The following is a 26,459-nucleotide window of genomic DNA, read 5'->3' as shown; positions in this document are numbered from 1 at the left end:
AATTCTTTTGCGACCCTGTGGACTGTAGCCCACCAGGCTCTTCTGTCTGTGGATTTCCCAAGCAAGAATACTAGAGTGGGTTTCCATTTCCTTCTCCAGAGAGTCTTCCCAACCCAGGGATCAAACCAAATCTCTTGCATTGACAGGCAGATTCTTTCACTGCTGAACCACCAGGGAAGCCCACAAACTTCCTGCATTGCCTTAATTCTGGAACTCGATCTCTGGTGCCATTGGTTGCCTCTTGTTTCTTACTGTTTTTATGTAGTTGTCTTTTGTATGAGATGTAACTAATTATTAAGATAACGAGAGGTGGGATCTCTCACATCTCAGGTCTTTGATCCACAGGTTATGGGGCAAATTGGTCTTCCTGTTGGGAAAACAGATTTCAATCTAGGACACATCCCAAAAAAGAGCCAGGCGGTCACTGGAAATGAGCAGCAGGTCCCATGGAGTGCACAGCCCCCTTTCTATTTCCTGTTCCGCTGGAGACACAAAGATAAGCGCTATTTCACTTCTTTCAACACTGATGTGAAAGTCCCACAATACAAGCAGGTTGATAAGCAGCAACGGTCATGGGCTCTGGCTGTGGTGATAGTGGGGTGGGCCAGGGAGGGCTGTGGAATGCTGAGAAAATGCTTGCAAGAGGTGTGGCTGCAACTCAGAACTGCTGAGTAGTGTCCCATGGGAATGCAGGTCTACTGTGCACAGATATTCCAACAGACGACAGCAGTCTGGGTGATATGGGTGTATGAAATTGACTGTCTTTTTTGTGTTTTGAAGTATTGCTGATTTACAATATTGTGTAGTTAGTTTCAGGTGGACAGCAAAGTGATTCAATTATATATGTAGTTTTTCAGATTGTTTTCCATTATAGATTATTACAAGATATTGAATATAGTTCCCTGTGCTATATAGTAAATCCTTGTTGTTTATGTATAGTAGTGTGTATCTGTTAATCCCATACTCCTAATGTATCCCCACTGCCCTTTCTCCTTTGGTAATTACAGGTTTGTTTTCTATGAAGATTGACTGATTTTTTATTAATGAAAAATAATTTAAAAATACTTTTCAGGCTGGTATATTGCAAGTCAAACAAAACATCTGTGGGCTTATTTGGGGTCCTAAAACCTTGGCTGCACATTAGGATCACGTGGGGAGCCTTTGAAAGTGCTGATACCAAATCACACTCTGAGTCAATTAAGTTAGCCTCTTGGGAGGCAGGAAGAGTCATCAGTAATTTTTAAAATGTCCCAGGTGATTTCAAAGTGCAGTTAAGACTGAGAGCTACTAGGCCTGATGACCATCGGTCTGTGACCTCTGGTTTCTAAGGGCCTGTTTCAGCAGGAGCTGTGGGTTCTATACTCTACCCGGGCTTTTTCTGATGTTAATTGGCAGGGGTGCCAGGTCACCAGGTGTCAGGTGCCCTGGGTGAGGCCTCCAAAGGAAGGCATCAAATGCTCTCCCTGTCTGTTTCTCTTGAGGTCTCCAACTCTGTCATGAAATGTGGGTTTTCATGGTGATGGCAGTTCCTGAGAAACTCACATGTTGTTTCACCTTAAATGGTAGCAAAGGCTTGTTTCATGGTGCACACTATCTGCTTTAGCATCTTGTCCTGGATACAAGGGCTGCCCTGGTGGCTCAGACAGTAAAGAATCCACCTGCAATTGAGATCCAGGTTCAGTTCCTGGTTTGGGAAGATCCCCTGGAGAAGGGAATGGCAGCCCACTCCAGTGAGTATTCTTGCCTGGAGAATTCCATGGACAGAGGAGCCTGGTGGGCTACAGCCCATGGAGTCACAAAGAGTCAAGCATGACTGAGTCTAACACATGCACACACACACACCTGGATAGAATTGCTTTGTTTTTTGTTTGCGCTTTTTCTTTTGGCCACACTGTGTAGCACGTGGGATCTTAGTTCCCAGACCAGGGATCCAACCGCCTCCTGCGCTGGAAGGCAGCGTCTTAACTCCTGGACCATTGGAGAAGTCCCACGGGTGCAATTTCTTATTCAGTCCCCCGGCCACACTGTCTCTATGTTATATGATAATGACTGGACATCATGCACCTTCCGTCACCTTGCAACTATGTGACAATGCCCTTTGGGTAGGTATACACACAAAATCATCTTCAAGGTCTTAAGACTGACTACAGCAGGTCTCCCCAGGTACCATGACCTGATGGTGGTGTTAACCACGGTGGGCAAATAGCAATGTCTGATATTCCTTCCCCATCCTCGGGTGGTGGTAGTTCTCGCAGTCACATCCTTGACTCTGTTGTCTCATCCCTCTTGTATCACACACTTTGGCTTGCACTCTTATACCTCTTAAATCTGTGCCAGCAATTCTTAGTCTTTGCTGAGTTCCAAGCCCTTATTTTCAACAGTCTATTAGATGCTTTCACCTGAATGTCTTATAGGAACCGTGGACTCAAGGTGATCGATCCTGAATTTATTATTATTTTCAATAAATTTGTTACTCTTTCTCTTTCCATTTGCTTTTTTCTAAAGGAATTTACTGAAAGGACACACAAGAGAAGACCTGATAAACCAGAACTAAGGAGAGGAGCCCAGGACACTTGTGGATTCAGAGCCTCAGATTCACATGGACAGCCTTTCAAGAAGCTGCCTTTGGATGACTCATTCACAGCCACCTCCAGTACACATGTGTTCCTGCTCAGATTCAGATTCCTGAGCAAGATGAACTGATTGGTGTTTCTTTGGTCATGTGCCACCCCTGACTTTAACCCCTGTGGTTGAAAACCCACCAGAATCAGACAAAACAGGCTAAGTGCTGTTACTAGGAGAAGGGGAAGAACTTCTAAGGAGCAGAAAAAGGATTTTATAAAAATCGTCCTCATCTTATTGATTTAAACATTATGCAGGTAGCAAGTAAGCAAATGCATTTGTGAAAAACCAAATAATGAAGAGTATAGAATAATACCTTACTTCTTACCTTACTCTCACCCCCAGAGGTAAGTACTATCAATTTATGGTGTCTCTTTATAGATTTTTTTGGTACATTTAGCGATTGCAAATTTATCTGTAAACTTATATGTATATACACAATAATATAACTATTTTAAAATGAATATGATGTACTGCTGCTGCTAAGTCACTTCAGTCGTGTCCAACTCTGTGTGACCCCGTAGACGGAAGCCCACCAGGCTTCCCTGTCCCTGGGATTCTCCAGGCAAGAGTACTGGAGTGGGTTGCCATTTCCTGCTCCAATGCATGAAAGTGAAAAGTGAAAGTGAAGTCGCTCAGTCGTGTCCGACCCTCAGCAACCCCATGGACTGCAGCCTTCCAGGCTCCTCCATCCATGGGATTCTCCAGGCAAGAGTACTGGAGTGGGGTGCCATTGCCTTCTCTGATATGATGTACGCCTTCACTTAATTTACAGACCTTTACCATTTTAAAACTTACAGCTCTAATATCTATTTTAACAAGTAATTCATGGTTAACGTTAATTTAAACAGTTCAGAAGTTAATAAAATGAAAAGTAAAAATTTCCTTTCTTCGAATCCACATTTTCATAAATTCCTAGTGCTATTCCCCAGAAGTTACCACTGGCAAGTTTCTTTTATATCAGAAGAAATACTGTAAGGTAAACAAGTAAGCAGGGCCTCCTAGGACTGCTCCCTTGCTATAGACCAATGTTATAATGTCAGTTATCAGCCCATTTCCATAAATAGAGCAAAATCAATAGTATCAATGGATGGATGATTGCCAACATTTTTGTTACAAAATGTAGTATTTGTTAAGTTACTGTCAGTAAACTTTCTCCCTCTTCTAACTTCCTGACTCCCCATATACATCGTTTATGTGTAACAGGGCCCAGGCCAATTTTTAAATCAACATTTTATAGATATCCTTGCTGTTTATAAATCTGACATAGAAACCGGTGTTCAAAGATCTTCATTCTGCTGCTGCTAAGTCGCTTCAGTCATGCCCGACTCTCTGCGACCCCATAGACGGCAGCCCACCAGGCTCCCTTGTCCCCGGGATTCTCCAGGCAAGAATACTGGAGTGGGTTGCTGGAAATAAACTAGAACTTGTTTGTCAAAATCCAATTAGATAAGTATCTCTCTTTGGACCAGAACATGCAGTATTACATGAACATATCTTAGGGAGAAAGACATTGGCAGGTTTTTTTCTGTTTGAATTCTGGGGTAATTCTTTGTTCTCATAAAATATTTTACAGATAGAGGGGACGTTAGGTTTGATTGCTACAACCTTCTTATACTGTCGACCATTTGGAAACAGCTACATCAGCTGTAAAGAGGAGCGTCAGCTGGTGTGATGGCTGGTAAGCAATTTTGGGAGCGAAAGCTTGTGTTGATTGTCGTCAGCTGGGCACACGAGGCAGGGCAGTTCTTACCTCTTCACCGAGCTCCACGCAGGACATTCTGGACACACTGTGGCCTGCTTCTGGGATCTTTTTCAATCTAACGAAAGGAATTCTGAGAATGCAGAGGGATCGCCATTCCCCTAGGCATGCTAAGAACTCCTTTGCTTCCTGAGATCATCAGAAGCAGAAGGAAAGTGGAGAGAAGTAAAAAGTGTAATTATCCTTTTAAAAAATTTAATTAATCTATGGCTGCGCTGGGTCTCCATTGCTGTGCACAGACTGTCTCTAGTTGTGGTGCGCAGGCATCTCACTGCAGTGGCTTCTTTTGTTGAGGAGCACAGGCTCTGGAGCACATGGGCTTCAGTAGTCACAGCTTGCAGGATCTTTCATTGTGGTATGCAGGCTCTAGAGCACAGGCTCAGTAGTTGTGGCACACAGGCTGGGTTGCCTCTTGGCGTATAGGATCTTAGTTCCCTGACCAGGGATCAAACCCTCATTCCCTGCAGGTGGATTCTTAACCACTGCACCAACAGGGAAGTCCAAGGGTATAATTATTCTGTGCTGGCTCTGGGACAGCTAAATACCCTTGCTATGTTCTTCTCGAGGGAATTTGGGTTTCCCTTTTGTGGAAGTTGGGCTCCTCTTGTTATCAACACTAGGTCTTTCGTCCTTCACCTCCCTTCCAATCAGACCCTCTCTGTATATGCGGTAAATCCCTATTCATTGGCCCATGATTAAAACATAAGCATTACACACAGTATACACTTGCTTAACCATTTGCTGAATTAACTAAGAAGAATTCACAGTTAATGGTAGAAACCCTCTACTTGGAGTCAAGCAATTGGGAATTCCTCTTTATTTTGTTTGGTTCCAGCCTGCAGGGCTGGGTGAAAGGATGTTGTGTTTACTTGTAGTAGCTCAAAGTGATGTAGCCAAGGTGCAAAATCAGAACCACAGGTACACAGAACTGACCCTCAAACTTAAGGGCAGGATGAAGAGAAATCGGGAGGGTAAATGCATATGTCTCTAGCTAGGCATTTGTGATGGGATACAATCTGTTGTAAGGAATTGAGAGGGGCGGACAGTCAGGACTCTTTTTTGGTGGGTGTTCTGACATGGTGGCCTGAGGGAGTCCTGAAGGGCCCATCACTTACACACAATGACTTCTCATAAATTTCTATGGTATGTTTTTTAATAATTCATAGAATAGATAGAAAATAAGAATACTGAAGCCCTGAACAATACTATCAACCAGCCAGACCGAATTGACATTTGTAGAACATTCTACCCAACAACAGCAGAATAAACATTCTCAAGTGCACATGGAACATCTACCAAGATGGACCATATTCTGGGCCATGAAACAAGTCCCAGTAAATGTGAAAGAATTCATGTTATACAAAGTATATTCTCTGATCATAGTGGAATTAAATTAGAATTCAACTACAGGAAAATTCTTAAAGTCCTCAAACATTTTCAAACTAAATAATACATTTTAAAGTAGCCTATGGATCAAAGAAGAAATCAAAAGGGAACAGAAAATATTTTGAAATGAATTAAAATGAAATCACTCCATATCAAAATTTATGGGATGCTACTAAAGCAATATCTAGAAAAAAATTTATAGTACTAAGAGTCTATATTAGAAAAAATTTCAAATCAAGGACCTTAGTTTCTACCTTAAGAAACCAAAAGAAAAAAAAAAAAGGCAAAAGAAGAGCACATTAAACCTAAAGCAAGCAGAAAAAACAAATTAATATGCATTTTAAAATTTTTTATTTTTTATTGAGATGTAATTAACATGTAACATTTTTGTTTTAGGTATCCAACATAGTTTCATATATATTAATATTGTGAAATAATTACCACTATATGTTGATTTGATACCTATCACTCACAGAGTTACCATTTTTTCCCTTTTGATAGAAGTTTTAAATCTTATTTCTTTGCAACTTTCAAATGTACTGTATAGTATTGTAAACTGCAGTCACCATGCTGCACATTACATCCTCAGATAGTGTGATAGTTTTTATCTTATAACAGGAAGTTTATACCTTTTGACACCCTCTACCCATTTCACCAATAGCCTGCCCTCACCCCTCTTTTCCCCATCCTCTAACAACCACCAATCTTCCTTATCTATAATTTGTTAAAATACCACATAAGGTGAGCTCATACAGTTATTTGTGTTTCTGTGTCTGACTTAATTCACTTAGCATAATGCTCTCAGATTTCATCCATGTTGTTGCAAATGGTAGGGTTTCCTTTTTCATGGCTGAATAATGTTCTGTGTGTGTGTGTGTGTGTGTGTGTGTGTGTACGTACCACATTTCCTGTACCCATTTATCCATCAGTGGATACGTAGGTTGTTTCCATGTCTTACAATGATGATGCAACGAATACAACAGTACAGATATCTTGTCAAAATAGTGATTTTGTTTCCTTTGGATAAAAACCCAGAAATGAAATGGCTGGATCATATAGTAGTTTTATTTTTAATTTTTGAAAAATCTTCATTCTGTTTTCCCTAGTACCTATACCAATTTATATTCACACCACCAGTGTAAAAGCATTCCTTTTTCTTTCTTTTTCTCCATATTCTCTCATGATCAGAATAATTTTGTTATTCCTATCACAAGTTTATTTAAAATTTATGTACTTCAAAATTTTTTTTCTAATTCTATAAAGTATATTTTGTTAAGGTGCAAAATAATGATACTGATCAAAATACTTTTATGAAATCCTGAGTCTGTTCTAGATCATTGTATCATTTTTTTAATTGGATAAATTTAACATGTAACATTATATAAATTTAATCATGTTACTTTGATACATTTACATATTGTAATATGGTTTCATTGTAGTAATATTTATCAGATTGTCAACTTATAGCACAATATTATTATGTTTCAGTTCAGTTCAGTCGCTCAGTCATGTCCGACTCTTTTCGACCCCATGAATCGCAGCACGCCAGGCCTCCCTGTCCATCACCAACGCCCGGAGTTCACCCAGACTCACGTCCATCGAGTCAGTGATGCCATCCAGCCATCTCATCCTCTGTCGTCCCCTTCTCCTCCTGCCCCCAATCCCTCCCAGCATCAGAGTCTTTTCCAATGAGTCAACTCTTCGCATGAGGTGGCCAAAATACTGGAGTTTCAGCTTTAGCATCATTCCTTCCAAAGAAATCCCAGGGCCGATCTCCTTCAGAATGGACTGGTTGGATCTCCTTGCAGTCCAAGGGACCCTCAAGAGCCTTCTCCAACACCACAGTTCAAAAGCATCAATTCTTCGGCGCTCAGCCTTCTTCACAGTCCAACTCTCACATCCATACATGACCACAGGAAAAACCATAGCCTTGACTAGGCAAACCTTTGTTGGCAAAGTAATGTCTCTGCTTTTGAATATGCTATCTAGGTTGGTCATAACTTTCCTTCCAAGGAGTAAGTGTCTTTTAATTTCATGGCTGCAGTCACCATCTGTAGTGATTTTGGAGCCCCCCAAAATAAAGTCTGACATTGTTTCCACTGTTTCCCTATCTATTTCCCATGAAATGATGGGACCAGATGCCATGATCTTCATTTTCTGAATGTTGAGCCTTAAGCCAACTTTTTCACTCTCCACTTTCACTTTCATCAAGAGGCTTTTTAGTTCCTCTTCACTTTCTGCCATAAGGGTGGTGTCATCTGCATATCTGAGGTTATTGATATTTCTCCCGGCAATCTTGATTCCAGCTTGTGTTTCTTCCAGTCCAGCGTTTCTCATGATGTACTCTGCATAGAAGTTAAATAAGCAGGGTGACAATATACAGCCTTGACGTACTCCTTTTCCTATTTGGAACCAGTCTGTTGTGTACTGTAATTTAAATCTCTATGGCTATATTAGTACTCATTACAAGTTTGTACCCTTAAACATCCTAAATTCTATCCCACTACCCTCTGATCCCCTGGTAGCTACTGTTTTACTCTCTCTCTTTTTTTAAATATTTGGTTTTTTTTCACATTCCACATGTATGTGATATTATATAATATGTACTTGTCTTGCTCTGTCTGGCTTATCTCACTTAACAAAATGTGGTCAAGGTCCATCTATGTAGTCACAAAAAGCAGGATATCCTTCTTTTTCATGGCTAAATAATACTACATTGTATATACATCTCATCTTTTTTAATCCATTCATCCACTGATGGGTATTTGTATTGTTTCCATATGTTTCACAATGAGATATTGTAAATAAGGCTGCAATACGCCAGGACGTGGACACATCTCTTGAAATTGCTTTGGGTTTTCATTTCCCTTGGGTATATTCTCAGAAGTGGAATTGCTGGATTGTGTGGTTGCTGCTGCTGCTGCTGCTGCTAAGTCGCTTCAGTCGTGTCCGACTCTGTGCGACCCCAGAGACAGCAGCCCACCAGGCTCCCCCGTCCCTGGGTTTCTCCAGGCAAGAACACTGGAGTGGGTTGCCATTTCCTTCTCCAATGCATGAAAGTGAAAAGTGAAAGTGAAGTCACTCAGTCGTGTCCGACTCGTAGCGACCCCATGGACTGCAGCCTACCAGGCTCCTCCGTCTATGGGATTTTCCAGGCAAGAGTACTGGAGTGGGGTGCCATTGCCTTCTCCGTTGTGTGGTTGATCAGTTTTTAATTTCTTGAGGAACTTCCATCTTGTTTTCCTTAGTGTTGGGATCAATTTACATTCCCATCAACAGTGTATAAGAGTTTCCTTTTCACCACATCTTCCCCAGCAATCATGGTCACTTGTCTTCTTCATGTTAACCATTCTACCAAGCGTGAGGTGATATCTTATAGTTGTTGTGAATTACATTTCTTGATGCTAATTGTTGTTGAACACCTCATGGTGTTCATGGCCATTTTGGCCTGATGGTCATTTTGATGGCCTCTTTGGAAAAATGACTATTTAGTTCTTCTGCCCAATCTTTAAATAAAATAGTTTTATTATTTGTTATTAAGTTGTGTTAGTTCTGTATATATTTTGGATATTAACCCTTACCCAATATATGATTTGCAAAAATTTTCTCCTATTCGGAAGACTGCCTGTTCATTTTGTTAACAGTGTCTTTGGTATGCAAAGTTTTGCTTTTGATGTGGTCCCATTTGTTAATTTTTGCTTTTGATGTTTGTGCTCTTGGTGTCATGTTAAAAAAAAATCCTCATCAAGAACAGCATTGATGAGCTTCTTCCCTATATTTTCTTCCTGGAGTTATATGGTATTTGGTCTTATGTTTATATTTTTGATCCATTTTGAGTTAATTTTTGTGAGTTATATTAGGGGTTCAATTTCATTGTTCTGCATATGTTTCTCCAGTTTTTCTAGCACCGTTTGTTCAAGACCCTATCCTTTCCCCACTGGGTATTCTTGGCTCCCTTGTTGAACATTATGTGACCATACAAGCCAGGATTAAATTCTGAGCTCTTTATTCTGTTCCATGGGTCTATCTGGCTACTTTAGTGTCAGTGTATCTTATACTGTTTTATTATTATGACCTTGCAGTGTGGTTTGTGGTTTTATCTTTTTGTTTTTTTCCTCAGCATTGCTCTGGTTTTTCAAGGTCTTTGTGGTTCCACACAATATAGGATTGTCTCTTCTATGTCTGTGAAGAATGCCTTTGTTATTTTGATGGGGTTTGTGTTGAAGCTGTCGGAGAAGGCAATGGCACCCCACTCCAGTACTCTTGCCTGGAAAATCCCATGGATGGAGGAGCCTGGTGGGCTGCAGTCCATGGGGTCGCTAAGAGTCGGACACACTGAGCGACTTCACTTTGACTTTTCACTTTCATGCATTGGAGAAGAAAATGGCAACCCACTCCAGGGTTCTTGCCTGGAGAATCCCAGGGACGGCGGAGCCTGGTGGGCTGCCGTCTCTGGGGTCTCACAGAGTCGGACACGACTGAAGTGACGCAGCAGCAGCAGCAGCAGCAGCAGCAGCAGTGTTGAAGCTGTAGATGGCTTTGGTAGTATGGCTATTTTAACAATATTAATTCTGCTATCTGTGAACAGAGGTTCCATTTTTTATATATCCTCAACAGTATTTGTTATCGTTTGTCTTTTTGAGACTAGCCATTCCAAGATATGAGGCGATACTTCATTGTAGTTTTGATTTTCATTTTCCTGATTACTGATATTTGTGCACATTTTCAAGTACCTGTTGGCCATTTGTATATTTGGTTCTTCCACCCATTTTTAAAATCAGATTAAAAAAAATTCAATTATAGGGTTCCTTATTTATTTGGGTTATTAATCCCTTAAGATATGTGGTTTGCAAATATCTTCTCACATTCTGTATGTTGCTTTTTCATACTATTAATGGTTTCCTTTGCTCTACACAAGCTTTTCATTTTTATTATTTTAATTGAGATTATGTAAATTTAAGGTATAAAAAATGTTGACTTGGTACAATGGTAATCATATTGCAATACATAAGTTTAACATTAGCTAACACCTTTATTATATCACATAATTATCTTTTCTGTGGTGAGTATACTTAAGATCTAGTCTCTTATCAAGTTTGACATCTAAAATATAATATTATCTTAATATCATTGTCTATAATCACTGTATTGTACATTAGATCTCCAGGATTTATTTATATATGAGTTTGTACACCTAAATAACATCTCTCCTTTTCCCTGACACCACCCCAGCCCCACCCCTCAGCCTCTGGTAAGCATCATTCTATGCTGTTTTTTCAACTTTGGCTTTAAAATATATATATAGGTTGGTGATGGACAAGGAGGCCTGGCGTGCTGCAATTCATGGGGTTGCAAAGAGTCAGACACGACTGAGCAACTGAACTGAACTGATAATTGTCTGTGCTGGGCTTATTTTCAGCATGCAGCATCTTTGATTTTTTAACTGTGGCGTGCGGCATCTTTAGTTGAAGCATGCAGCATCTAATTCAATGACCAGGGATTGAGCCCTGGCCCCCTGCATTTGGGGCCAGGGCTCAATCCCTGGTCATTGAATTAGATTGGGAGTTCAGAGTCAGCCCCTGGACCACCAAGAAGTCCCTAGTTTAGCTTTTTTTAGATTCCACATGCTAGTGATATATCATACAGTATTTGTATTTCTCTGACTTATTTCACTTAGTGTGATTATGTGATTTTTTTTCTTTGATTCTATTATTGTGATGTATCTCATTGATTTTGTGCATGTTGAACCATCTTTGCATCCCGTGAATAAATCTGTCTTGATCATTGTGTATGATCCTTTCAATAAGCTACTGAATTCAGTTTGTTAGTATTTTGTTGAGACTATTTCCATCTATATTCACCATGGATATTGGCCTGTAGTTTTCTGGTAGTGTCCTTTCCTGGCTTTAGTATTAGAATGATGTTTACCTCGTTACCTGGGTTTGGGAGTATTTCCACTTCATTGATTTTGTGGGGAAAATTTGGAAGTATTAGGATTAATTTTAAATTATGCCTGGTAAAATATGCCAATGAAGCCATCTGGACCTGGGCTTTTCTTTGTTGTGAAATTTTTGATTACTGATTCAATCTCCTTGCTAATAATTGGTCTATTATATAGTTGTTAATTAGTTGTTTTTTCCTTCCTGTGTTTTATTTATTTTTGCTTTAATCTCTATTATTTATTGCCTTCTGTTAACTTTGGGCTTAATTTGTGTTTTTTCTAGTTTCTTAAGGTGTAGTTAGGTTGTTTGGGATCTTGTTTCTTCATGTGGATGTTTATTGGTATACGTTTTTTCTCCTTGAACTGTTCTGGCTACATATGTAAGTTTTGTTTTTCCATGTTTATTTACCCCAAGACACTTATATATTTTCCCTTTAATTACTCCTTTGATTCATTTGTTGTTCAGGAAAAGTTCTTTAATTTCCACGTATTCACTAATCATCCAGTTGTACTCTTGCTCCTGATATCTAGCTTTATATTTTTGTGATCAGAGAAGATACTTTGTATGGTTTCAGTCTTCCTGAATTTGTTAAGGCTTCTTTTATGGCCTAAAATACGGTCTCTATCTTATAAAATATCCCAGATGAGCTTGACGTGAATGTGTATTTTGCTGTCATCAGAATGTTCTATGTAAGTGTGTTAAGCTCATCAGTCTGTAGTGCTGAAATTCATTATTTCATTATTGATTCTCTGGATGATGTATTCATTGTTGAAAGTGGGGTATTAAAGTCCCCAATTATTACTGTATTGCTGCTTATTTCTACTTTTAGCTCTGTTAATTTTTGCTTTATCGATTTGGGTGCTCCCAATGGCGGCCCACTCCAGTACTCTTGCCTGGCAAATCCCATGGACAGAGGAGCCTGGTAGGCTGCAATCCATGGGGTCGCTAGGAGTCGGACACGACTGAGTGACTTCACTTTCACTTTTCACTTTCATGCATTGGAGAAGGAAATGGCAACCCACTCCAGCATTCTTGCATGGAGAATCCCAGGGACAGGGGAGCCTGGTGGGAGGCCGTCTATGGGGTCGCACAGAATTGGACACGACTGAAGCAACTTAGCAGCAGCATCAGCAGCATGTTGGATACACAGAATTTACAATTGTTAAATCTTCTTGATGAATTGGCACCTTTATCATCATACAGTGACCATCTTTGTCTCTTTCCCATTTTTTAAAGCCTGTTGTGTCTAATAAAAGTATACCTAGCAACCTCTGTTTTCATTTGGGATGGTTACCATTTCTTTGCACTATCTTTTTTTATCCCTTCATTCTCAGTTTATTTATGTCTTTAAGGTTAAAGTGAGTCTGTTGTTGGCAGTGTATCATTAGATCTTGTTTTTTGTTTTTGTGTTTATATACATTCAGACATTCTATGTCTTTTGATCAGAGTTTAAACCATTTCCATTTCAAGTAAATATTGATAAAGAACTATTAATACTATTGTTGTTTTGTTAATTGTTCACTTGCTATTTTGTAAATCCATTTTATCTTAGTTTCTCATTCTGCTTTTTTAAAAAATACATTTTGAGGTCTTTTGGTGTCAGTCTGCTTTTACTTCTTTATCATGTTCTTTTGTGTAATTATTATGGGTTTTTCCCTTGTTATCATGAAACTTGCATAGAATATCTTAAAATTATTGTATTTGCCTAATATCCTGTTTTAAACTGATAAAAACTTTACTTGGATAGAGTTCCTAAACTTTACAGTTTTATTTCTCCCCATCACATTTTCAGTCATTAATATGATGTATTTTTTGTATTGTATGCTGCTGCTGCTGCTAAGTCACTTCAGTCGTGTCCGACTCTGTGCGACCCCATAGACGGCAGCCCACCAGGCTCCCCTGTACCTGGGATTCTCCAAGAGTGGGTTGCCATTTCCTTCTCCAATGCATGAAAGTGAAAAGTGAAAGTGAAGTCACTCAGTTGTGCACAACTCTTAGCGACCCCATGGACTGCAGCCTACCAGGCTCCTCCGTCCACGGGATTCTCCAGGCAAGAATGCTGGAGTGCGGTGCCATCGCCTTCTCCTTTGTATTGTATAGTATAGTAATTGCAAATTGTTGTAGCTGTGGTCATCTTTACATTTGTTTTTAACTTTTAAATTAGAGTAGTAAATGAATTATGTACCACCATTACCATATTATAGAGTCTAACTTTGACTATATATTTGCTGTACCAGTGAGCCTTAGGCTGCTTTCTTACATTTTTATGATGTTAATTTTTCAGTTTAACTTCCATTCAAAAAAGTCCCTTTAGCTTTTCTTGTAAGACAGGTATAATAAAGATAATGTCCCTCAGCTTTTATTTATTTGGGGAAGTCTTTATATCTCCTTCATTTCTGAAGGACAGTTTTACTGGGCATAGATTTTTGTTGACAGTTTTTTTCTTCAATATTTTGAATCTGTCATCCCACTATTTCCTAGTCAGAAAAGCTTTTGTGGAGAAATCTGCCAGTAGTCTTATTGGGATTCCCTTGTATGTAACTTCTCTCTTCAAAATTCTTTCATTCTCTTTGATTTTTAAAAATTGAAGCATAGTTGCTTTAAACTTTAGGGGTGGTTTCAGGTGTACAGCATAGCAATTCAATATTTTAGCAGGCTATATTCCATTAAAAGTTATTACAGTTAATGGGCAAATTTTATTACAGATAACTTCCTGTGCTACACAGAAAATCCTTTTTTCTTATTATTTTATAAATAGCATTTTGTATCCATTTATCTCCCATCTGTAGTTTGTCCCTCCCCACTCTTTGATAACCACAGTTTGTCTTCTCTGTCTGTGAGTCTGTTTTGTATATACATTCATTTGTGTTATTTTTTAGATACTACATATAAGGAATATCATATAGTATTTGTCTTTTTCTATATAATTTATTTCACTAAGCATACTCTCTAGTTCCCTTCATGTTGCTACAAATGGCAGTACTTCATTCTTTTTTATGGCATATATACACACACACACTTATGGCCTTCCCTGGCAGCTCAGCTGGTGAAGAATCCTCCTGCAATGCAGCAGACCCTTGTTTGATTCATGGGTCAGGAAGATCCACTGGAGAAGGGATAGGCTACCCACTCCAGTATTCTTGGGCTTCCCTGGTGGCTCAGCTGGTAAAGAATCTGCCTGCAATGAGGGAGACCTGGGTTTGATCCCTGGGTTGAGAAGATGCCCTAGAGAAGGGAAAGGCTACCCACTCCAGTATTCTGGCCTGGAGAATTCCATGGACTGTATAGTCCATGGGGTCTCAATGTGTCAGACATGACTGAGCAACTTTCACTTTCACAATATATATAAAATCTCACATATCTTTTTAACCCAATCATCTGTTGATAAGTCCTTGGGGTGCTTTCATAGCTTGGCTATTATAAATAATGCTTCTGTGAACATTGGGATGTATGCATTTTTAGGGGAGGCATGTTTTTGATTTTCTGAAGATACACTCAGGATTGGAGTTGCTGGATCACATAGGAATTCAATTTTTGGTTTTCTGAGAAACCTCCATACTGTTTTCTTTTTAATTTTTTTTTTTTAATGATTTTATCTTTTTGATTGCACTGGGTTTTTGCTGTATGCAGGCTTTCTCCAGTTGTGGTGGGTGGGGGCTACTCTTCGTTGTGGGGCATGGGCTTCTCATTGTGGGGCCTTCTCTTGTTGTGAAGTACAGGCTCTAGGCACACAGGCTTCAGTTGCAGCATGTGGGCTCAGTAGTTGTGGTACATGGTTTAGATGCTCTGTAGCATGTGGAACCTTTCTGGGCCAGGGATTGAACCTGTGTCCTCTGCCTTGGCATATGGATCCCTATCCCCTATAACACCAGGAAAGTCCCATACATAGTGGCTGCACCAATTTACATTCCCAGCGGTAGTGTTCAAGAGTTCCCTTTTCTTCACATCTCTGCCAACATTTGTTATTTTAGACTTTTTGATACAGTCATTCTAATAGGTGTGAGATGACATCTTGTTTTGAATTGCATTTCTCTAATAATTAGTGATGTTAAGCATCTTTTCATGTGCTTATTAGCCAACTGTATGTCTTCCTTAGCTGCTGCTGCTGCTGCTAAGTCGCTTCAGTTGTGTCCGACTCTGTGTGACCCCATAGACGGCAGCCCACCAGGCTCTCCCGTCACTGGGATTCTCCAGGCAAGAACACTGGAGTGGGTTGCCATTTCCTTCTCCAATGCATGAAAGTGAAACGTGAAAGTGAAGTCGCTTAGTGCTGTCCGACTCTGTGCAACCCCATGGATTGCAGCCTGCCAGGCTTCTCTGTCCATGGGATTTTCCAGGCAAGAGTACTGGAGTGGGGTGCCATTGCCTTCTCCGTCTTCCTTAGAAAAATGTCTATTCAGTTCTTCTGTTCATCTTTTGATTGGATGGATGTTTTGGATACTGAGTTGTATGAGTTGTCTTTCTCTATCTTGAATTAAAACCTTGTTAGTTGCATTGTTTGAAAATATATCCCCCCATTTCTTAGGTTGTCTTTTCATTTTCATTTGTCTCCTTTGCTATGCAAAAGCCTTTAAGTTCAGTTCAGTCCTATTTGTTTATTTTTGCTTTTGTTTCTTTTGCTGTGGGGGGGAAATCCAAGAAAATATTGCTACGATTTATGTTGAAGAGTGTTTCATATATGTTCTCTTCTAGGAGTTTTATGGTTTCATGTCTTATGTTTTAGTCTTTTAAACCATTTTGAGTTTATTTTTATATATGGTATGAAGGGATTTTCTAATTTCATTGTTTTACATGAGGTCCAGTTCTCCTAGCACTACTTGTTGAAGAGAGTATCTTTTTTTGATTGTATATTCTTGCCTCCATGGTCATAGATTAATTGACTGTAGGTGGAGTGGATTTATTTTTGCGTTCTCTATTCTGTTCCATTGATCTATGAGTCTTTTTTGTGCCAGTACCATGCTGTTTTGATTACTGTAACTTTGTAGTATAGTCTGAAGTTTGGGAGGGTTATACCTCTAGCTTTATTTTTTTTCTTCCTGCAGGATTGCTTTGGCAGTTTGGGGTCTTTTATGGGGCCATATAAGTTTTAGGATTATTTGTTCTAGGTCAGTGAAAAATGACATGGGTAATTTGATAGGGATTGCATTAAGTCTGTAGGTTGCTTTGGGTAGTATGGCCATTTAAAAATATTAATTCTTCCCATCCAAGGATGTCAAATATATTTCCATTTTTTGAATCATTTGCACTTTTTTTTTTTATTCATGTTTTGTAGTTCTCAGTGTATAAGTATTTCACCTCCTTGGTCAGGAGTTTATTCCTAAGTATTTTATTTTGGGGGTTGCAATTTTGAAAGTATCGCTTTATTTGCTTTGTTGTTTATTTGTTTAACTTCACTGAACTAATCTTGCTAAGTCTGTTTCTCCACAGTGTGTAGCCTCTTATGTTCCTGCTCAGATTTTCTCTCTTTTTTTAAAAAAAGTATATATTTGTTTATTTTTGCATGTGCTGGGTCTTTGTTGCTACACGGGCTTTTCTCTAGTTGCAGTGGGGGCTGCTCTTCACTGCAGTGTGTGGGCTTCTCATTGCAGTGGCTTCTTGTGTTGTGAAGCATGTGCTCTAGGTTGTGCAGGCTTCAGTAGTTGTGGTGCATGGGTTCAATAGTTGCAGTTCCTGGGCTCTATAGCACAGGCTCAATAGTTGTACATGGGCTTAGTTGCTCTGCAGCATGTGGAAGCTTCTGGACTAGGGATCAAACGTGTGTGTCCTGCATTGGTAGGCAAATTCTTTACTGCTGAGCCACCAGCGAAGCTTTGAAAGGTATTGTTTTTTATATGCCCTTTCTAATATTTCATTGTTAGTGTAAAGAAATGCAACCAAATTCTGTATATTAATCTTGTTTCTTGCTACTTTGCTGAATTCATGCATCAGTTCTAGTATTTTTTGTGTGGAGTATTTATGGTTTTCTATGTATGGAATCACATCATCTACATATAATGACATTTTTACGTCTTCCCTTCCAGTATGGATACCTTTTATTTCCTTTCTTTATCTGATTGCTGTGGCTAGGACTTTCAAGACTATGTTGAATAGAAAAGGTGAGAAGTCTTGTTCCAGATTTAGAACGCTTTCAGCCTCTCACTGTTGAGTATTATATTGGCTGTGGGTTTGTCATAAATGGCTTTTTATTATGTTGAGATACATTCCTTTTTTACCCACTTTGGTAAGACTTTTTGTCTTGTGGATATTGAATTTTGTCAAATGTTTTTTCTGCCTCTATTGAGATGATCATGTATTTTTGTCTTTTCTTTTGTTTATGTGGTGATTGATTGATTTTGCATATGTTGAACCATCCTTGTTAACTTCGGATGAATCCCATTTGGTTGTGGTGCATGATCTTTTTTATCTGTTGTTGGATTCAGTTTGCTAATATTTTGTTCAGAATTTTTGTACTTGCATTCATCAAAGATATTGGTCTATAATTTTCTTTTTTGGTTGTATCTTTGTCTGGTTTTGGTATCAGGGTGATAGTGGCTTCATAAAATATCTTTTGGAGTGCTTCCTCTTGTTCAGTTTTTGGGAAGAGTTTGAGAAGGATTGGTATAAGTTCTTCTTTGTGTATTTGATAGAAATCTCCTGTGAAGCTCTCTGGGCCTGGACTTTTATTTGCAGGGAGTTTTAAAATTACAGATTCTATTTCACCTCTAATGATCCATCTATTCAAATTATCTGTTTCTTTTTGATTGAATTTTGGTGGGCTGTCTGTTTCTAGAAGCTTGTCTACTTCTTCTATATTGTCAAATTTGTTGGCAAATAATTGTTCATAGCATTCCCTTATGGTGTTTCGTATTTGCACAAATTGGTTGTTGTGTCTCTCTTTTCATTTCTTATTTTGTTTATTTGGGTTCTCGCTCTTTCTTGGTGAGCCTGGCCAAAGGTTTGTCAGTATTGTTTACCCTTTTAAAGAACTAGCTCTTTGTTTTATTGATTTTTTTCTATATTAAAAAAAAATCTCTCTTTTATTTATTTACTTTCTGATCTTTATTGTTTTCCTCCTTCTGCTGACTTTAGGTTTTATTTGTTCTTCCTTTTCTAATTTTTAAAAATTGTACATTAGGTTGTTTATAAGAGATTTTTTTTTCTTTTTTGAAGAAAATCTGTATTGTTATGAACTTTATCTAATAAGTGCTTTTATTGACTTCCATGGATTTTGTATGGTTGTGTTTTCATTGCTGTTTGTCTCAAGGCATTTTAATTTTATTTTATTTTTATCAAAGAGCATCCTTTTATTACATTTATGATAACTGTGTGGAGACAGAGATTTCAGGAAGTTTCCAGTTCAAAAACCTCAGGCTCTCATCCAGTATAACAAAGTGTGTGTGTTATTTGCTCAGTCATGTCCAACTCTGCAACCCCATGGACAGTAGCCTTCCAGGCTTCTCTGTCCATGGGATTTCCCAGGCAATACTACTGCAGTGGGTTACCATTCCCTTCTCCATCAAGGTATTTTTAAATTTCCTCTTTGATTTCATTGTTGAGTCATTGGTTTTTTAATAGCATGTTGTTTAATTTCCATGTAGTAATTTTATTTTTCCTCATTTCTTTTTCTGTGTCTGATTTCTAGCTTCATGCTGATATGTCAGAAAAGATGCTTGAGATAATTTCTATACTCTTAAATATATTGAGTCTTATTTTATGTCCTAGTATGTGGTCAGTCCTAGAGACCATGTCATGTGTGCTTGAAAAGAATGTGTGTTCTGGGTTTGTTTTTTATGTAATGTCCTGAAAATACCAATTAAGTTTAACTGTTTTATTGTATCATTTAGGATCTCTTTTGCCTTGCATAGGAAAAAAGGCTGTAATGGTTAGTCCCACTGCTCCCCTTGCACACTGTTCACCCAATTGTGCCTGACCTCTAAGGAGGCCCAGGCTTCCTCTGCGTACACCCTCAGGTGTGGTCACACCAGACTCCAGCTACTTCAGGCTCTTTCTGTGCATCCTGCTCCAGTCTTCTCCCTGGGTCTGATTTTCAAAATCTGAGCTCCTACACCCAGCCCCTGCCCATCAGTTCAGTTCAGTTCAGTTCAGTTGCTCAGTCGTGTCCGACTCTTTGCAACCCCATGAATCGCAGCACGCCAGGCCTCCCTGTCCATCACCAACTCCTGGAGTTCACTCAGACTCACGTCCATCGAGTCGGTGATGCCATCCAGCCATCTCATCCTCTGTCGTCCCCTTCTCCTCCTGCCCCCAATCCCTCCCAGCATCAGAGTCTTTTCCAATGAGTCAACTCTTTGCATGAGGTGGCCAAAGTACTGGAGTTTCAGCTTTAGCATCATTCCTTCCAAAGAAATCCCAGGGCTGATCTCTTTTAGGATGGACTGGTTGGATCTCCTTGCAGTCCAAGGGACTCTCAAGAGTCTTCTCCAACACCACAGTTCAAAAGCATCAATTCTTCAGCGTTCAACCTTCTTCACAGTCCAACCCTCACATCCATACATGACCACAGGAAAAACCATAGCCTGCCCATACCAGTGAATATATGTCTTAAGCTGGAGAGTGCAGAGTGGTGGCACTCACCACCTATGCAGGTTTCTCTTCATTCTAGCTGCTGCAAACTGGTCGCTACGTTCTCCTCTGAGGTTCCAAAATTCTTCCTCTGTCCTGGCTGATTTCCCACTTGTCAGGGGATTTCCCAGCATTCAGGAGTCTTTCCTCTTTCACAATTCCCTCCCAGGGGCACAGGTCCCATCCTGATTCCTTTCTTGCTTTTTTTCTTTTGTCCTACCTGGTTCCATGGAAATTTTCTTGCCCTTCCAGAGGTCTGAGGTCTTCTGTCAGCATTCAGTAGATATTCTGTGAGAACAGTTTCACATGTAGATATATTTTTGATGTATTGGTGGGAGGAAGTGAGCTCCTGTCCTACTACTCTGCCATCTTAACTGTTCCCCCACTCAGTCTCTTTAATTCAAAGATCCTGAGTGGTGCAGGTGCAGGCTTGCCAGTGGTGTGGCTGCTAGGTGTGGGCGGAAATTATCTATTTTCGATTGGTTTACTTTTCATAAAAACATTTATTTTTCCTCATTTTTGTGTCTGATTTCTAGCTTCATGCTGATATGTCAGAAAAGATGCTTGAGAGAATTTCTATACTCTTAAATATGTTGAGTCTTATTTTATGCCCTAGTATCTGATCATTTTACTTTCATGTTAAAATGATCTGTTTATAGGGATATTCTCTCTTAGCATTTTTATTACCAAATTTTTGAACTCAGTGTCTGGTAATTAACTGTTTTATTTATTTTTTTCAGGGTTTTTCTCTTGCTCTCTTTCAATTGGGAGTAGTTCCTTTACCTTTCTCCCCCCTTTTTTTTTTAAAAAAAGAACTCTTCCTAAAATTTGTTTAGGAAAACAAAACAAAATCTCTGTTTCTATGGATTTGGATGAAACAGTTAACTATTGTGGCTTTAACGGCTGCTTTTATGTGGGAGTATTCCCTGTATAGGGGGCTTCCCTTGTGGCTCAGCTGGTAAAGAACCCGCCTGCAATGCCAGAGACCTGGGTTCTATTGTGTGTCCAGTTTTTGGTGTGAAGGCTGGATTTGATGTGGACACCAGCCACGTCTTTTCTCAAGGTGTGCTGACCACGGTCACTTTGGTAGGGGCTGTGGTTGGTGTTGGTAGAGTTAAAGGCTATGCAGGATGTGAGGCAGGCCTTCCTTCTCTGCATGGCTGTTGCTGCCCTGTCAGGGATGAGGTCTGCTCCCCAGATGCTAGAGTCTGGGTATGGGTGTCAGGTTATCCAGATTCTGCTCTCTTTGAGTGTGTGTTATTCCTTCTCCCTACTTTGGGGCCTTTAGCCCAAAAGAGAGGAGTGCTGAAGTCAGCAGGGCTGGTGTATTTGAAGAGGTCTGATGTGCTGCCTGCATAGGCATCTGTGGTTCCACTCAGATGCAGCCCAAAGCCACACCCTTTCCCCTGTTGTGAGCATCAAAAATCTAGTGCAAGGCTATGGTATAGAGTGAGCAGGCCCAGAACATTTGCTGTACTGGGGCCAGGGTTTGGGGCTTCTGGTTATAGGAATTGAAGTGGTTGTACTGGTGTCAAAGCTCTGGGCTGCTTCTGGGGCACTGTTTGAGCAAGTGCCAAGAGAAGCTGCTGCTGCCCCACCTGGATCACACCCCAGGCTTCTCGGCTGCTCCTGTGTCCCTAGATTGAGTCTTCTTCCAGGACCTAGAAGCCCTAGATCCAGTGGCAAGCAGTAGTGTGGGAGTGTGCACTTGGCTGGGAGTGGGGATTGTGGTATGTTGGTCACAGGGGCTTGGACTGTGTTGCCACCAGAGATCTGGTCTAACTCAGTGGTGCTATTTGACTATTCACCAACAGTGGCCACCACTGCCTCACCTGGAGTACTTCCCAGGCCCCTTGGCCATCTCTGTGTTGCTCAATCAAGTCTTTTTTAAGAACGTGGCTTCCCTAGATCCCATGCCAAGCTGTGGTGTAGAGTGAGAAGGGCCAGGATGTTTGTTCAGCTTGGACTGGGGGGCATGAGGAGGTGGTGGCTGCTAGTACAGAGCTCTCTCAGCCCTGACGGTTGCCAAGCCAGCACCCATGCGCTCCTCATGAGTACAGCGTGAGCTTCTCCAGCCCTTCTGTTTGTCCTAGTGGTTCTCCAAGCGGGTGGCTTGTCTCTTTCATGTAGGATTCCAGGACTAGGAATGGTTTGTGTGTTCACTCCCCAGGGTAAGAGTCCACCCATCTCTTCTTTCTTTTCTTCTTAGATGCCTCCCAGGTGTCCCGACCTAATGCTTTTTTCCCCATTCTATATAGTTATGCAGGAATCTTTCTTGTAGACTTGGTTCTACAGGAGTTCTGCCACTTTCCAGTTAGTTTTCCAAGAGAATTGTTCTACATGTAGATGCATTTTTTATGTATTTGTTGGGGCGGGGAGCGGTGAGCTCTATGTTCCCTTACTCTGCCATCTTGATCCTCCTGCCAGAGAGGTTCTTCATCTTTGTCTTTTGACAACCTGATTACAATGTGTCTTGGTGCATCCCTGTTCTAGTTCAAGTTCAATCTATTTGGGATCCTTTGGACTTCATGGATTTGGATGCTCATTTCTTTCCCCAGGTTTGGGAAGTTACTGCAGTTTGTTACTGCTTTAAACATACTTTCTGTCCCATTCTTGTTCTTCTAAGAGTCTCATAATATGACTATTATTTTTTAAAGTGTTTTCCATTGTTTTTTTTTGTAAAGAATTTTTATTGGAGTATAGCTGCTTTACAATGTTATGTTAGTTTCTGCTGTATAGCAAAGTGAATCAGCCATATGTATACACATATCCCCTCCTTTTTGGATTTCCTTCCCATTTAGGTCACCATGAACATGTCAGCAAATTTGGAAAACTCAGCAGTGGCCACAGGACTGGAAAAGGTCAGTTTTCATTCCAATCCTAAAGAATGGCAATGCCAAAGAATGCTCAAACTACTGCACAATTGCACTCATCTCACATGCTAGTAAAGTAATGCTCAAAATTCTCCAAGCCAGGCTTCAACAGTAAATGAACCGTGAACTTCAGATATTTAAGCTGGATTTAGAAAAGGCCTGCTGCTGCTAAGTCGCTTCAGTCGTGTCCGACTCTGTGCGACCACATAGACAGCAGCCCACCAGGCTCCCCCGTCTCTGGGATTCTCCAGGCAAGAACACTGGAGTGGGTTGCCATTTCCTTCTCCAATGCATGAAAGTGAAAAGTGAAAGTGAAGTCGCTCAGTCATGTCCGACTCTTAGCGACCCCATGGACTGCACCCTACCAGGCTCCTCCGTCCATGGGATTTTCCAGGCAAGAGTACTGGAGTGGGGTGCCATTGCCTTCTCCGAGAAAAGGCCTAGGAACCAGAGATCAAATTGCCAACATCCACTGGATCATCGTAAAAGCAAGAGAGTTCCAGAACAAATATACTTCTGCTTTATTGACTATGCCAAAGCCTTTGACTGTGTAGATCACAATAAACCGTGGAAAATTCTGAAAGAGATGGGAATACCAGACCACTTTACCTGCCTCCTGAGAAATCTGTTTGCAGGTCAAGAAGCAACAGTTAGAACTGGACGTGAAACAGACTGGTTCCAAATTGGGAAAGGAGTACGTCAAGGCTGTATATTGTCACCCTGCTTATTTAACTTATATGCAGAGTACATCATGAGAAATGCTGGACTGGATGAAGCACAAGCTGGAATCAAGATTGCCAGGAGAAATATCAATAACCTCAGATATGCAGATGACACTACCCTTATGGCAGAAAGCAAAGAACTAAAGAGCCTCTTGATGAAAGTGAAAGAGGAGAGTCAAAAAGTTGGCTTGAAACTCAGCATTCAGAAAACTAAGATCATGGCATCTGGTCCCATTAGTTCATGGCAAATAAATGGGGAAACAGTAGAAACAGTGGCTGACTTTATTTTTGGGGGCTCCAGAATCACTGCAGATGGTGACTGTAGCCATGAAATTAAAAGATGCTTGCTCCTTGGAAGAAAAACTATGACTAACCTTGACAGCATATTAAAAAGCAGAGACATTACTTTGCCAATAAAGGCCTGTCTAGTCAAAGCTATGGTTTTTCCAGTAGTCATGTATGGATGAGAGAGTTGGATTATAAAGAAAGCTGAGTGCCAAAGAACTGATGCTTTTGAACTGTGGTGTTGGAGAAGACTCTTGAGAGTCCCTTGGACTGCAAGGAGATCCAATCAGTCCATCCTAAAGGAAATCAGTCCTGAATGTTCATTGGAAGGACTGATGTTGAAGCTGAAACTCCAAAACTTTGGCCACCTGATACGAAGAGCTGACTGATTTGAAAAGACCCTAATGCTGGGAAAGATTGAAGGCAGGAGGAGAAGGGGACAACAGAGGATGAGATGGTTGGATGGCATCACTGGCTTAATGGATATGAGTTTAAGTAAGCTTGGTGAGTTGGTGATGGACAGGGAGGCCTGGTGTGCTGCAGTCCATGGGGTCACAGAGTCGGACATGACCGAGCAACTGAACTCAACATTCAGTAGAGCTCCCTGTGCTATATAGTAGGTTCTCCTTAGTTATCTATTTTATACATAGGCGTGTATATAAAAAAAGGAAGTTGCACAGTTGTGTCCAATTTTTGTGATCCCATGGACTGTAGCCTGCCTGGCTTCTCTGTCCATAGAATTCTTCAGGCAAAAGTACTGGAGTGGGTTGCCATTTCCTTCTCCAGGGGATCTTTCCAACCCAGGAATTGAACCCAAGTCTCCTGCGTTGCAGGCAGATTCTTTACCAACTGAGCCACTAGGGAACCCCAGTGTATATATGTCAGTCCCATTTATCCCAGTTTATCCCATCCCCCCTTTTCTCTTTACTCTTCATTCTTTTTTGTTTTGCCCCTCTGATTGGTAATTTCAAATATCCTGTCTTCTAGGTCATTAATTCTCACCTACACGTAGTTGAGTGTACTTTTTTTTTTTTTTTTAAGTTTTTTAAAAAAATATTTATTCCTGGCTGTGCTGGGTCTTTGTTGCTGCAAACAGGCTTTCTCCAGTTGTCGCAAGAAACTCAAGTTGCAGTACACGGGCTTCTCATTGCGCTGGCTTCCTTTGGTATAGTGAGCAGGCTTAGGGTGCAGTGGGCTGCAGCGGCTGCAGCACATGGGCTCGATAGTTGTGGCTCTCGGGCTGTAGAGCACAGGCTCAGTAATTGTGGGTTTAGTTGCCCCACAGCATGTGGAATCTTCCCAGGGATCAGACCCATGTCCCCTGCCTGGAAGGTGGATTCTTAACCACTGGATCACCAGGGAAGTATGGTTGAGTCTGCTTTTGAAGCTTTCTGTTTTTCAACTATTGGATTTCAATTTTTTATGCCTTCTATTTCTTTGTCAACCTTCTTTTGTTCATGCACGTTTTTCCCAATTTTCTTTAGTTGTCTGTGTGTTCCTGCAGTTCACTAAACTTCTTTTAAGGGTATCACTTTTAAGAGTATCCCTAGCAGGGGTGGTTAAGATTCTTTGCTTGCCACTGCAGGAGGCACAGGTTCCATCCTTGGCTGCAGAACTAAGATCCCACATGCTGTGTGTGTGGCCAAATATTTTTTCTTAAATTAGTAAAATAAAAAATTTTTATAAAGAGTATTACTCTGAATTCTTTGTCTGACAGTTCACAGATGTCCATTTCTTCAGGGTCAGTTCTTGGAGATTTATGAGTTTCTCTTGGTGACATGTTTCCCTGATTTTTCATGATCCTTGTTTCCTTATGTTGGTATCTGTGTATTTGAGTAAGTGGTCTCCTCTTCCAGACTTAACAGGTTCATTTTGGCCCAGCAGTTCGCTGAGTTTCAGTAGCTGGACGTGTCTGCTAGTAACATCCTTCGGTAGGTGGGGAATTACTCTCTGGGGCTCCTCTTGGTTGGGGCTTGTGCCTGAACTCCGAAGTGGTACGAGGTGGCTGAGAGCAGCTGGCGAGGACTGCTGGCTTGGCCCCCTACCCTAGCCAGGCTGTAATGTGGACTCTGCAGTTTCCTGATTTCTCTGGTCATACTTACTATGTCGCTGGGACCGGGTACTATGCTCAGCCCATAGATGGGACTGTGAATCAACTTTTGTGCCCTGGCAGGACAGGGCCCAGGGTGTGTACAGCTCAATGGGACCTAAATTAGGTAAGGCTGTTGTTTTGCCAAGAGTTTTTACTTTCGAGTCAGGTTCAAAGGATTTGTTAACAAGGTAAGGAATAGATTCTCTAGCTTTC

At 40.5% G+C, this 26,459-nt stretch overlaps 1 long non-coding RNA gene across 9 annotated transcripts in view; it reads left to right on the top strand.

The window, feature by feature from the left end:
• Positions 1-572: 572 nt before the first annotated feature.
• Positions 573-26,459, top strand: part of LOC129650091 (uncharacterized) — an 87,326-nt gene continuing 61,439 nt past the window's right edge. For 6 of the 9 annotated variants that reach the window (XR_008713573.1, XR_008713575.1, XR_008713577.1 and 3 more), the window contains exons 1-3: positions 1,511-2,102; positions 2,506-2,969; positions 4,199-4,303. This is a non-coding gene — a long non-coding RNA (uncharacterized LOC129650091). The other 3 variants (XR_008713581.1, XR_008713578.1, XR_008713579.1) reach the window with 3 other exon arrangements.

This window comes from Bubalus kerabau, chromosome 4 (assembly GCF_029407905.1).
Source record: "Bubalus kerabau isolate K-KA32 ecotype Philippines breed swamp buffalo chromosome 4, PCC_UOA_SB_1v2, whole genome shotgun sequence".
Classification (NCBI taxonomy): domain Eukaryota; kingdom Metazoa; phylum Chordata; class Mammalia; order Artiodactyla; family Bovidae; genus Bubalus; species Bubalus kerabau.
Note: the sequence above shows the minus strand (reverse complement) of the source record. Positions and strands in the feature narration are given on the sequence as shown.